We start from the raw sequence: 15,165 nt of genomic DNA, 5'->3' as shown, positions 1-15,165 counted from the left end.
CTGCACTGAGACACACCAGCTACTCCTTGGGAATTCTGCACCACTACGCAATGCAGAATTTTGCAGAAATAAATGTGTCCTTACCAAGAAGAGGCTCTGATTTTTGTGTGTGTGTGGCAGCATTGTAGATTTAGCAGAAACAAACTACTTTCTTCGGGATTATTTCCCCTCAATGCTTTTTTTAAAAAAAATGGATTGAAAGGAGACTTCAGGTTCCTGGTGTGTTGTGGGGACTAAAGAGACTGCACCTTGTATCACAACCAATCAGATCACACAAGAAGCGAAGGCAAGAAATCACTCCACAGCCCTCCCACGTGATTTAAAGACAACAACAACACTTTCAAAGTTTTAACCTAAGAGACTATTACAAAAGCAAGTCAAAGCCCTGATTTAAACCATCTTGTTTAAATAGTTTTGCGCTCCTTGTGGTTAGTCTCCAGCTCTTACTATGTGATTGTTAGCATGAAAAAAAATGATCTTTTAGAAGCAAAGAGAGGCCTAATTCAGTGAGGGCAGGTCCTCACTGCAAACAGGATGCTAGTGTCCCTGCAAAATATTTGCAGGTTTGAAAATGTCCTATAGTAAATACAAACAAGTAAGCAGGGGAAATATTGTAGTGAGGCACCAAACAGACTATTTGCAGGATGTAATTTGTATAAATGTTGTTGTTTTTGTAAAATTCTCTGAATGGCGTGGCTGTGAACAGAGGATTGGATTTCTAGATAACAATACAAAGAGGTTCTGTTCTATGCCCTATCTTAAGGGTGGGGAAATAAGTGGCTTTTGTTACTTTGCTGCCACATCACCATATTGCTTTAATTGGATCCTTGTTTTACTTCACCTTCCATCTGAGCAGCCAGCTATATAATCTATGCAGTTACTTCTGTATGAAAATAATCTTCTAATTGTGGCCTTGATCTAATAAACAAACTTTGCTTTCAGTACTTTCCCAAATTGTGTACTTCATATACTTCTGCCTTTACAGAATGATCCTAAGAGAATTTGTTGATTTTTTTTCTCTTATGTTGCTTCTTCTCTACTGTCTTTGGGGTATAAACCCACCTTTAACTAGTAGGGCTTTAGGAATAACTCATCCACTCATAGAAGATCAGGGTTGGAAGGGACCTGAGGAGGTCATCTAGTCCAACCCCCTCCTAAAAGGGGGACCAATTCCCAGACAGATTTTTGCCCCAGATCCCTAAATGGCCCCCTCAAGGATTCAACTCACAAGCCTGGGTTTATCAGGCTCATGCTCAAACCACTGAGCTATCCCTCCCTCTCCTTAGGAAGCATCCACTCAGGAAGTTTCCTCCAACCGCCTGCTGCAGGTTTCTAAAGGTGCTAATACTAGCCCTTGTTGAGACTGCACTCAAGGTTCTTCTACTCTGAACCAGTATGGCAGTTCCTCTCTTTCCTGTAGCGATGAATCTAGCCACAACCTCAGATCCAAGGACCTTTGAGCTGTGGAGAAGTTCACATCTGGTTTTAGAGCTGAGTTTCATGGCTAGATCCATCTGTACAAGGGGATTATTTATTATTATTCATTTGTGTTGCCGTAGTGCCTAGTGTCCTCAGTCGGGCCCCATTTTGTCCTAGGTGTAACCCACACACCTTCTGGATGCTGTATTCTGTCCACTCTAGTGGCACCAAGACCACTGAGAGCGAGCTAAAATGAGGTGTAGCGGAGACTCATGCACAAAGGTCCCTAGTTCGATCCTGCATATTAACAACCAAGGTCTGTCAGTGTTACATAGACCAAAATGATACTTCCTGCTTAGGAACCAAAGTCCGGCATCTAAACGTGGAGTTCAGCTCCTGTTACAAATATTGTGCTTTGGGACTATTTATAGTGTCGTGTGATGAACATCATTTGTTCTAGCATGGGGACCGGCCTATGTACAGATGTAGAAGGGGCCTTTTAGCTAAATACCATTTAACTGTGAAATCTCTTGCAGACAGTAAAATCACTTTTGTTCAGTCTGACATCCTCTGGATTCATAAACCCATTGAGCACCCTACCTAACTGGTTACTTTGTTCCTGATTGAAAAACCCAGTTAAGCTGGAGTCTTTCCATTGGCTTCTACGGACTTTGGAACAGGCCTTTAATCCATATATTTTGCAGGAGGTAACGTGAACGAAGAATTCTGCCATGATAGCCACAACTGATGTCAACATATCCTATTTAAAAACAGAGATGTTCCAAATAGCTCAGTTACTGCGGGCAATGGATATTTTTAACAAAAACATTGACGCACGTGGATGCTCTCCTCTCTTTACCCAAATGTCTTTCTAAACGCAGCTAGTCTCCAACAAGCAAATTGTGTGCGTCTTGCATCTGTCTGTGAAAGGTGGATTACTACCAAAAATTCCCATTGTGATAGCAGCTGGGCCAGATTCAGCATCCCTTATTCATGTTAAGTACATTAGCCTTCGAGTAGTCTCCATTTCTTCAATGGGACGACTTCCAGTGCGAGTACGAGTGGCAGGATCTGGTTCTTAGTAACCCCTTCCCCCCCCCTTCATTTATTATAGGTAGTGCTGTAATACAAATAAGTCTCATCTCAGAACAGGGAGCCATTTTGCCAGGCTCTGTACAAACACATAGTGAGAGACAGTCCTTAGCCAGAAGACCTTTATAGTCTAAATAGACAAGACCAACAAATGGTATGAGGCTAAAGGGATACAGAAGTGAAGTGACTTGTCACACAGCATATCAATGGCGGAGCAAGGAAATAGAACCCAGGTCTCCTGATTCCCAGCCTAGTGCCCTATCTACCAGACCAGGCTACCATTGTAGTTTTTGCCCCTCCGAGGCTAGTGATTCAGCCATAACAACCTTTGTTTATCAGCTTGTCACAACTTCACATTTAAACACCCGGTTTTATTACCAGAGACCAACAGGAGATAAATTTGGAGGGTTCAGATGGGAAATGGAATGAGACCCAAAAAAATCCATGTAACAACATCTGTATTCATATAGAAGGTGGCCAGTGTTATGCAAATCCCTGTGAGGTGTTTATTCATTCCGCCTCGCTGAGCTCAGAATGAGTTGCAGGAAATCCCTGTTTGTGTTTTAACGAGTTTGAAATGAATGCTGACTAGCTGCACAGAATTTTTACAGAATAGCTGCCTGCCTCTGTAAGCACCCACTATGTCACCTCCCTGGATAGCAAGTCTGGGCATGGAGGGGACAACAGGCTCTGCAAGGTTGCCACTGTGAGGGAAATCCTCAGTCAAAGCAGGGATGCGGCCTCAGCTGCCTCTCCAGTGGATCCAGACCTCAACATCAGGCCCCTGCCCTGGAAGCGCCTACGGCTGCCCCCTCCACACTACCTGAGTCGACTGCATGACCTGCAGCCGGCCTGCCTCTGAACTATGCCTAGGAAACAGCTGTACATGCTCATGCTCCATACCCTTCACTTCCTCACCCCCATGTCCTGCCTTGACACCAAGTAGCAGGACTCTTACCACCCGTGGAGGGTGATAAGCCCCAGTGGGCCAGCCTGTATTCCACCCTGGTCCCCTGGGGATATTAGTTGGCAGCTCCTTCATGGAGCCGTGAGCATGGGCATGTACCTGGCATGGTTCATCCCCCTCCCCAACACTCACCCTTTCTGTTGCATGAGGGAGACCACGGCACACATCTACCTCAAGTGCGCCAGACTAAAACCCTTCTTCTGGCTCCTCCAGAACTTTCTCCTCAGGTTCTGGCAGCACTTCTTCCCACAACCACCTGATCTACACACACCCCATCCATGGCCCCATGAAGTCGCAAGACCTCCTGGCACTGGCCAATGTAGCTTTCTTCTATAGCAGGAGGAGGATGTGGGATGGAGAGGTGCTCTGCAACTGTGGGCCCTATTTCTGCTCCTCCCTGAAGTCACATCTCTCAGCAGAGTTCCTCTGGACCACGTCCACTGATTCCCTGGATGCATTCGAGGAGCAGTGGGCCCTATTCAGGGTTCTCTGTCTGGTATCCCGCTGTGGCTCCCTGCTGTTGACCCTCACTCCTTTCCCTGTTTTCTCATTTGTTGTCTCCTGAAATTTCTTGAGACCTGAGTCCCGTAGCTCTGCCCCTTAGGCTGGGGGAGGGGCTTTTAGATGTGGGTGGGCTTGTGCCCACCCATCCACCAGAGACTCAGTAGGTGCCCCTCCCATGGAGCTGAGGTGAGTCGCCATTCAGGCATGCAGCAACAACCCAACTGCACTGACTTACCCTTCCAACAGGCCTGCAGTGACTCAGCCCTTGGGCATGCAGCAGCAGCCTGTACCTGAGCTGAGCCTGGGTCAGACCCCTTGGCTCAGATATTTCCTCCACTCCTACCACAGCTGCAGCTCAGTCTGTGCAACAGCCCTACCCAGCTGAGAACCCGCCTGTTGCCTTGCAGCACATCAGACTCTCAAAACTCCCAGCCTGCTCTCGATCGTGTTCCTAGGTCTGCCGCAGCTTTGCCCGAGCCATGTTCCAGTTTTGTCCTTGCCCTACTCGATCTTGATCTGGCCCTGTTACTGGCCTGCTCCAGCCAGCCTCTGCTTCCTGATCCTCCCTGGACCCTCAGATTCTGACTACTCAGCTTTGATCTTTGGCCTGTATCCAGACCCTGCCGATAGTACTGATGTGGCTTGTCCCTGGTTTCTGACCACCCAGCTTCAATCTCTGGCTTGCACCTGGACTCCTGCTACAGTGCTGATTCTGGCTTGTTTATGGACTCTGGTCTTAGTACTGACCCCGGCCTTTTCCCAGATCTCGAGTCCAGCATCATTCTTGGTCCAGTCCCAACACTGTCTGGCCTGGACCTCTGCTCCACCCACTAGACCTGACTACCGAGAGGCAACTCTTGGTAGCCACTCTCTTCTCCCATCATGCCACTGGGCACAGTGTTGGTTCCAACCTCTTTACACTCCATCCAGCAGAGATGTGAAAGAAGATGTAAGTGGCATGTTATAATGGCTTACATGAAATTATTTTCCCTGGAACGAGGGGGTGGGATCAGGGAAGAAATTCTGACTCAACCTTAGAAAACATTTGCTTTGGATTAGTCTCTGGGAGAAACTCTGGGTCTGACCCGATTTGCTCATCCTACAGAAAAAGCCTCCCACGGCAGGTCTCAGACACTGACCTTATTCCAACCAGTTTTCGAGAGTCTCTCTTCACAGTCCAGCTGCACCCACCTCACTTACTATATTGCCACAAATTATCCCACAGAGAAGTTTCTTCCTACACAAGTTCCAGCTTATAAATGAATCTTTGGGGTGAATTTTCAGCTCTCAACCTCCACTTGGGCGTGAGCACATGACTGAACTTTGCAAACACTTATTAACATTCACACACCTGTGCAGGCACTTTAGATAGTGGCACATCTACATAAGAACAAGCCTTCGCTGTTTTCATGCGTCTGCGTACCGGCAGATAGGAATTGCCAGACTGGACCATACTGGTGGTCCATCTAGTTCACTCTCCTGTCTTTGGGTGTCTCAAGATGCCTTAAGAGTGTTCCCTTGAACTGGAATTTTGGCTGCAGAAGCATTTTTTTTCCCCTAAGCAAACTGGACATATGCTTATTGCCCAGGAGATTTCATTCATGAAGTCTGCACCAAAATGCACTCCCACACATACAAGCTATGTCTCTAGATCTATTTAGATCATAAGCTTTTGGAAGCAGGTACCATCTTTTTGTTCTATGTTGGTACAATGGGGTCTTGGTCTATCACTGGGATTCTTTGGTGCTATGGTGAGACAATGCTGAATCAGTAGGTTGATATTAGAATTCTCTAAGGAAACACACAAATTCCATCCTCCAGAATAGGCAGAGCAAACTTATACCAGGCATTGCTCATCTTAGACATGCATGTAAAATCTCTCCATAACTGATGTTCCATAATTTCATGCAGGCTAGGGGAGGCAGATGATCATGAAGAAAAATAATTTATGGACCAATGATATTGCTCCCCTTCAAATTACAATGTGCTGAATTGTCATTATAGAAGTAAGAGTGTCTAATAAGTAGAAACCTTAGATGCAGTTAGCTCTTTAAACTTATTGTGGTGACTGAATTCTGGGCAATTTGATATTTCTCTTTGCCATCCAAAGACAAAAGCAATAAGCTGAGTCATGTGGCAGGGTTAGATTGAGGTCTGAGTGTATGATCAAACCGCAGCGCCTTCTTGTCCTTGTAGTTCAGGATGAAGGGAAGCACAGTCATTGCTGAGAAGTGTGTAGTGCTTTCTAGGGCTGGTCTACATTAGGGGGGGAAATTGATCTAAATTACGCAACTTCAGCTATGTGAATAACATAGCTGAAGTCGAAGTATCTTAGATCGAGTTACCTACCGTCCTCACGGTGCGGGATCGACGTCTGCGGCTCCCCCTGTTGACTCCGCTACCGCCGTTCGCGTTAGTGCAGTTCCGGAGTCAACAGGAGCACATTCGGGGATCGATATATCGTGTCTAGAAGAGACACGATATATCGATCCCCGAGAAATCGATTGCTACCCGCCAATACGGCGGGTAGTGAAGACATAGCCCTAGACTCAGTGGTTAGCAGAGCTTAACACCATGAAGTGTCCACTTTAATCACATGCTCTGATCCTTGGGGCTGAAATGACACTGTGCTTTGACTCTCTAGGTTAATGCTCACCTTTCTATTGACAATTATTTAGACACAAAGTGCTGCTTTATATCTATTTTTTTTTTAAATTCATCTATGTTCTCAACAGTCCCAGTACTCCTACGATCAGTGCAAACCATCCACTGTGGTCCGCTGTCCAGCCCAGTTGGGGATGGAGTACCTGGGACTAAGTGTGAAAGAGACCCCTAAGGATGGCTTTAAAAAGGGCGGTGTTACAAACTGATTGAATAGGGTGTGTGACGAGACCAGTAGAGTGGCAACTGCCCAAGGAGGGAATTTGACACAACCTCTGATGCTACAGAAACGTAAGCATGTGGGCAGCTTTACTCAGGTGAGTAGTCCCATTGCAAATCAATGGAACTGCTCATTGCAGTAAAAGACACATGTGCTAAAGCGTCTGCAGGACGGGGACTATATATACTAGTATATAGGGCACTACACTGGGAATCAGGAGAGCTGGATTCTGTTCCTGGCTTGGCCACTGACCTGTTATGTGACCGTGGGCAAGTCACTTGACATCTCTAGACCCCTGTTTCCTTTCCTACCCTTTGTCTCTCATCTGTTTAGATTGTAAGCTCTTGCTGGGGGGGACAAGGACTATGTCTGTGCAGCACCAAGCTCCTGCATTTATTTTGGGCCAAATTCTGCTGGACTCCCTCATATTGAATAGTGCCTAACTTCTCAGTTAACCCTGTTAGTTTCATTGGGACCACTTGCACTGTTGGCAGGTTACGGCCCTCAAAACGAGTCATGAGTCATTTGGGATTACACTGAGCAAGAAGTCTTCTCACTGCCCCTCCCAGAGACCTTAAAGCAGCCGCCATCTGCCACTTTAAGATGTAACAGGCTCTCTGGAGCGTACAGCACAGAGCTCACTGTAGTATGAAATCCCTTTGTGTGCCGGCCAACAGGGAGAGCAGAACTGCCAGTGTGGTTTGGGGAATGGGAGGGGACACTTAGTCACTCGTAACCCAACAAAGAGATTGGGTTTACTTCCAGCTGTATCAGAGGTTTGGGGCCAGTTCTTATTTCTTCTGCCTTTGCCAGACTTTAGATCCTAGACTCAGAGATTTCAAGGCCAAGGACCATTAGATCATTTTGTCTGGCAGCCTGTGTAACACAGGGCAGAGAATATACCCACGGGGTTCCTGCATCCAGACCGTAATTTCTGGTTATGCTAGACCATTAGGAATCTTGGTTTGACGACGTCAAGCAATGGTGAATTCACCACATCCCCGGGAAAGTTGTTCCAATGGCTAATTGCCCTCGCTGTAAAAAACAGGAGCCTTATTTCTAGTATCTGTCTAACTTCAGCATCCAGCCACTATCTCTGGTGGTGCCTTTGTCTTGCATACTATGGCTAGTGCCTTTGCAGAGCAGCCCAGTGGTATTTGGCCAGCCAAACATTGTCTTAATGCCCGGCCGTACTCATTTGTCTCAGCTGCATCTAACAGCAGCAGCGCTGAGCTAAGAACACATTTGTTCTGCTCCAAGCAGCTCTCTGATTGGTACAGAGGAACCAGGGAGCAGGTTAGGAATGTGGGCCGAAGGGTTAAAACACTGAGTCATCACAACCAGAAGAAATCTTAAGGTGATGGGGAAGGGCCTGGGCTTGCCTAACCCTTTTCATGAGAGGACTAAGAATCAGAGGAAAGCAGCTGGTACTTGGACTGGGATAGAATTCAGATGCAGAGTGCTGCCTGCCCTCCTCATACTCCTGGAGTCAAGTGAGAGGCTCATTCCTTTTCTATTTTTTTTAAAGTACGTCTTTGCTCATGCCTGCTGGGCAGTGCGAAAACATGAACCCTACAGGCTCAGAAACCAGAAGGTAAATAAAAGGACTTTCTTACCATTTAAAAGTCAATTTCATGTTTTTGGAGAGCCTGGCTTGTGCTTGTGGAACACTTTGGTCTGGCAGTACTGGATTCAGAGGATTTATCTGCAAGTTAGGACCCTGAAATCCAAACGTCATCATCTGAAAGAAAGAAAGAAAAAATGTGCCTATTGCCCCTCCAGGCTGACAATTAAGGATTATCTTCACTTCCTTCTGCCTCAGTTTACATAGCAGTTAAAATGGAGATCACTGAATGTAACCTCAGGTGCATGCTGTGTGGGTTGTGGGTTCGAAAAAGAATTAGGTAAGTTCATGGAGGATACGTCCATCAATGGCAATTAGCCATGATGTTCAGGAATGCAGCCCCAAGCTCTGGGTATCCCTAAACATCTGACTGCCAGAATCTGGGACTGAATGATAGGGAATGGATCACTCCATAAACTTCCATGTTCTGTTCATTCCCTCTGAAACATCTGGCACTGGCCACAAGACAGGGTATTGGGTTAGATGGACCATGTAGCTGACCCAGTGTGGTCATTCTATGTAATGAATTAACATATTTAAAGCATTTGAAATTCTTGGAATTCACCAATGTAAAGTATTCTTTTGTTGCTAACATACAACTTTCACAGTACATGTTCCACATCCAGTTTGTTCTTTACTTATATGCACCAGCTATTTCCTGCACAATGGTTACTTGGCTACTTTTACCTTGAGGCTGTGTTACAAGGCCTGTGGTTGCATGTATTTTATATTCTCCTGGAGTTTCCTGCCATAAACTTTTCCTCTCATCTTCCATACATCCACCTAGTTCTTTCTCTTCCCCCATGGCTCTCATCTCACTCTTGCAAAAAGTGTTCTACATCCCTGGGGATATTAATTTATACAGCCCTCTCCATGAACAGCACTAGAACACTGTTAACCAAGTGCATGCATCTGTGCTTATTTAAATACCAGCTTGGAAGCTCCATGGTTTCTGGATGCTAAGTGGTTTTGCAAGCACGTCAAGCATCACATCACCTGGATTCCTACACAGAGCTTTATTTGAAGCATTTTTCCCCACCCAGGGGAAAAACTGTGGGAGATGTTGTTTAATTCTTTGCTGATACGTGGTCCTTGTGAAAAGTGTTGCTCAGTTGAGTCAGGGAAAAGAAAGAAATATCGCAAGTTGCATGTTTTTTACCATCACTCTGGGATTGATGTCCCTGGGAACATCATTACATCAGTACTCTGCTGTGGCACCTAGCCAGCGAGTTAGGAAGTTCTGTTACACTTCCAGTGTGCACATGTGTAATAGGTCTTTCAGGAAGAGATCCTTCTACTGTCTCACTGGAGTATTTTGTTTATGTGATAGGAGGAATCTCTTTAACACTAACTTGAGAGGAACCCAGCCCTGCCAGCTAGAAGACAAATGTAGTTGTGTTGTTACTTGTCAAATAAAGCAAGAGTGACCTTTGCTATCCATTAGGGTGGAATGAAAAGCTTTGGGTCTTAACTTTGTTAAAATGCGGACGGCTGTCTTTAGATCTCACATCCGTTCATTGATAGGATTAATCAAATTGTGCATTTGGTAGCGCTTAAACAATATTCTTATATAATTCAATCTCCAGGTGTTTTTCAAAACAGCAGGCAGAAATCTGACATTGAAGCCTGCTCCAAGATCGACCCCTCTGTGCTAGAAGACTTAGGAGATTGAAGGGCTTCAGAGCTAAGCGCCTACCTAATGTTTTTAGATTGTGTTTAATTAGATTCAAGTTATCCTAGCCAGAATTTAAAAAAAATATATAGGGCCAAATCCTCAGCATGCTCTATGGAGGTCAGTGGATCTACACTGGTCTGCACCATCTAAGGATCTCAGCTTAGTAGATACAGTTGGGTCCTCAGTGTCATCAGACATCAATCCTCTCTTCCCAGCTTTTGACTGATTGTTTGCTCAAAAGAACACAAGAACATAAGAACGGCTATACTGGATCAGACCAATGGCCCATCTAGCCCAGTATCCTGTCTTCCAACAGTGGCCAAAGGCAGGTGCCCCGGAGGGAATGAACAGAACAAGTAATCATCAAGTGATCCATCCCCTGTTGTCCACTCCCAGCTTCTGGCAGTCAGAGGCTAGGGACTCTCCGAGCATGGGGTTGTCTTCCTGTCCATCCTGGCTAATAGCCATTGATAGACCTATCCTCCATTAGTTACAGGCAAGGCCACCAAATGAAGACACATCTCATTTTGAAGGAGTTGTTCCTTGTCCTACATTCTGTGCAAGGACTGCTCCTGGGTAGTGCCTTTAGTGATGGTATAGGGAAAACCCCAGATGGTACAGGGAAAACCTGGCCAGCTATGGTCTAGCATTAAGGGGTGTAGCAGCTGGCATGTTGTACATGGTCTACTGGGACTCTGCTAGGGCAGTGTGACTCTGCACCCCTCCTCCAACTCCCCATCCAATCAGACTTCGGCCTGAATTTTCAGAAGGGTGTGGTACCCACAAGCAGGTGCTTGGCATGTTGGGTGTTAAGCACATTTGAGAATCTGGTGCTTTTGGTAGGTGCCTAAATGTGAGCTGAGCTTTTCTGACAGTCTGGGTCCGGTTGCAGGTGCCAAACACAAGAAAATCTAACCCGAGCTCCGTTGAAACTGACTCCACAGAGTCAGTGGAATTCTTGCCTAGGGGAAATGACTGAATTCAGATGCAGGAGGAAAAACCAAAACAAAATTCTGAATCAGAGGTTTCTGACCTCTGCAGGAAACGGTCAGCTTCCTTCAACACAGTTGACTGTGCTTTTCTTGAAATCTTGTCCTCCTGTAGCTTCCTTGACTCTTTCCTTTCCTGTTTCTCCTCCCACCTCTCTAATTGCTCCTTCAGCGTGTCCTTCACAGGATCTTCTTCTTCATCTGCCCTCCAACTTTCTGTGGGAGTTACACAGGGCTCCATCCTTGATTCCCTTCTCCCCCCTCACCCCATGTTATATCTGGGTAATCTCATCAGCTAACACAAATTAAACTACCATCTTCATGTAGATGATTTACAGACCTCTCTCTCTCTCTCTCTCTCTCTCTCTCTCTCTCTCTCTCTCTTCCTGACCAGGGGCGGCTCCAGGCACCAGCACGCCAAGCACGTGCCTGGGGCAGCAAGCCACTGGGGGCGCTCTGCCAGTCGCCGCGAGGGTAGCAGGCAGGTTGCCTTCGGTAGCATGCCTGCAGATGGTCCGCTGGTCCCTCGGCTTTGGGGGACCTCCCGCAGGCGTGCCGCCGAATCCGCGGGACTGGGGACCTCCCGCAGGCAAGCCGCCAAAGACAGTCTGCTTGCCGTGCTTGGGACGGCAAAATACCTAGAGCTGCCCCTGCTCCTGACCTGTCTCTTTCCATCCAAACTAAAATTGCAGCCTGTCTCTCTGACATCTCCTCCTGTCTAGCTGTCAGTTCAAGCTAAACATGGCTAACACTGAGCTCTTAATCTTTCCCTCGCACCCCTCCCTCCCGCCCCTCCTAAAGACTGAGAAAGGAATGCCACCACCATCCTGCCTCTCACTCAGGCCCCTAATCTGGCCATCCTCTTTGACTCAGACCACTCTCAGTCCTCACATCCAGGCAATGTCTAAATCATGCCAATTCCTACAGCAGAACATCTCTCAGATACGGCCTTTCCTATCCATCCAACTCTTCAAACTCCAATCCAGGCTCTCGTCCAGTGGTTTTCCCAGGAATTGAAATGGGAGAGATGTTCACATTTACAGGGGGGGTGTCAGGACCAATGAGATATATAAAATAGGTATGAATAAAGTAAATGTTTTGTTAGGATGATGCACATTTAACATAAGAATAATGCAAGTTACACCAAAACACATAACAAGTCTAAAAAAATATAAATTAAAAAAAAATATTTAATTTAAATTGACTTTTGAAAAGTTAGCCATCATGGGATAAGAGGGAAGTCCTCTCATGGATCAGTAACTGGTTAAAAGATGGGAAACAAAGAGTAGGAATAAAATATCCGTTTTCATAACGGAGAGATATAAATAGTGGTACCCCTGAGGGGTCGGTACTGGGACCATTACTGTTCAAGATACTCATAAATGTTCTGGAAAAAGGGGTAAACAGTGAGGTGGCAAAATTTGCAGATGATACAAATCTATTCAAGCTAGGTAAGTCCCAGGCAGACTGCAAAGAGCTACAAAAGGATCTCACAAAACTTGATGACTGGGCAACAAAAATGGCAGATGAAATTCAATGTTGATAAATGCAAAGTAATGCACATTGGAAAACAATCTCAACTACACATACAAAATGAAGGAGTCTGAATTAGCTGTTAACACTCAAGAAGTGATCTTGGAGTCATTGTGGATAGTTCTCTGAAAACATCCACTCGATGTGCAGCGGCAGTCAATGATTCCCAACATTTTGTTTGCTTTTTTAAAAAGAACAGGAGTACATGTGGCACTTTAGAGACTAACAAATTTATTTGAGCATAAGTTTTCGTGGGCTACAATCCACTTCATCAGATGTTGCCCACAAAAGCTTATGCTCAAATAAATTTGTTAGTCTCTAAGGTGCTACAAGTACTCCTGTTCTTTTTGTGGATACAGACTAACACAGCTGCTACTCTGAAATCTTTGCTGTTTTAAGAAAGGGATAGATAATAAAACAGAAAATATCAGATTGCCTCTATATAAATCCATGGTATGTGTACACCTTGAATACTGTGTGCAGATCTAGTCACCCCATCCCAAAAAAGATATATATTAGAAATGGAAAAAGTATAGAAATGGGCAACTAAAACTATTAGGAATATGAAACAGGAGGAGCAATTAAAATGAATGGGAATTTTCAGCTTAGAAAAGAGACGACTAAGGGGGGATATGGTAGAGGTCTATAAAATCTTGACTGGTGTGACGAAAGTGAATAAGAAAATGTTCTTTAATCCTTCACATAACACAAGAACTAGCAGTCACCCAATGAAATTAATAGGCAGCAGGGTTGTTTTTTTTTAAAAAAGGAAGTACTTCTTCTCACAACATAAAGTCAACCCGTGGAACTCTTTGCCAGGGGATGCTGTGAAGACCAAAACTATAACAGGATTAAAAAAAGAACTAGACAAATTCCTGGAGAATAGGTCCATCAGTGGCTATTAGCCAGAATGCAACACCATGCTCTGAGTGTCCCTAGCCTGTTTGCCAGAAGCTGGGATGGGCACAGGGGATGGATCACTTGATTCCCTGTTATATTCATTCCCTCTGGGGCACCTGGCCTTGACCACTGTTGGAAGACAGGATACTGGGCTCTATGCACCATTGGTCTGACCCAGTATGACCATTCTTATGTAAAAATTAATTATAATAATAAAAATGTTTAGTACAGAAACTCCCCAACATAATGACTTCTCAAGATAGCAATAATGTGAGATAACAACCTTGGCAAATAATGCATTTTAAAAATCTTGGTCTACTAGGAAACATATTTATGTAGGTTTCCATTCCCAGTCACAAATCTAGCGTTCTGGAGCCAAGTCACTAAAATATAGTCCAACAAACAAATGTTTATTTAACGTGCCCTCATTTTTCCCTCCATCGCACCCCACTTGCCGGTGTTGTCTTTGGTCAGTGGAGACTCAGAGGTCAGAGGTGCTTTCATGTGAGTACACCTCCCAGGTGGATGGCAAGAAGGCATCTTGCTCATTCCTCCAACTGCTCACTGTTCGCTCTGGCCATAGCTGTTCGTTGTGCCACCGTTCACTCCACCACTCTGTTGCCAATGGCCCTGCGCAGTCATCTTCTACTGCCACCTGCCACTGTGACCTCTGTGAGTTGGTCTCTTGAGGTTCCACCAGCTCTCAGTGATTTCAGCTGAGTTCTCAGTGGGGGAACCTCGCTGCTAGTGCAGTCTAGGCTGTCTCTTCCACAGGAACACTGTCCCACAGCAGGACTAAGCACTTAAACCAGATTATCAGTGATTTCAGCTGCAGTGGTCACTTAACAGAACAAAAGACTCTCCATGGAGCCTAATCAGCTCTGTCTTTAAACAGTGGAGAGGGACAGGTCCACACCCTCTCTCTTGATGCCCTCAGTCAGCACAAGCTAAGTACAGTTCAACTGCCCTTTACTCATACAATAAGAAAAACAACATTTCATTCCCCCGCCCCCGCATTCAAGTGATTTGTAACCCAACCCCAGCCAAAAATCCATCACTTGGGCAACACATCTCTGGTTGCTGGCTACCTAGGTAGATTAGGTGTGACTGTAAATACAATCTGGTCCTGAAGCCTTTCCCTCCACCTCATCACTAGCTGTCAGGGAGAGCTCATTTAGACTTTGCTTACAAATCATCATTTGAAATTATTAGATTGGCCAACATCACCGAAATGAATGCATTGACATTGTCATTAAAAACAACAGCTGTATAAGGAAGCTAGTCTATGTTCATACTTTTCAAATCTATTATACTTTCAGATACACATTTTATCATACACTGTATATGCTTTTAAAGTGTGTATTAATGTTTCAATTTCAATTCAACTTTCCAAAAACTCAGTAAATTGGTATGTTTCGGAGTAGCAGCTGTGTTAGTCTGTATTCACAAAAAGAACAGGAGTTCTTGTGGCACCTTAGAGACTAACAAATGTATTTGAGCATAAGCTTTCGTGGGCCCACTTCATCGGATGCATAGAATGGAACTTATAGTGAGGAGATATATATACACACAGAGAACATG

Source organism: Chelonoidis abingdonii, chromosome 4 (assembly GCF_003597395.2).
Source record: "Chelonoidis abingdonii isolate Lonesome George chromosome 4, CheloAbing_2.0, whole genome shotgun sequence".
NCBI classification, from domain to species: Eukaryota; Metazoa; Chordata; order Testudines; family Testudinidae; genus Chelonoidis; species Chelonoidis abingdonii.
The sequence above is the reverse complement of the archived record's forward strand: the minus strand, read 5'-3'. Positions refer to the sequence as shown.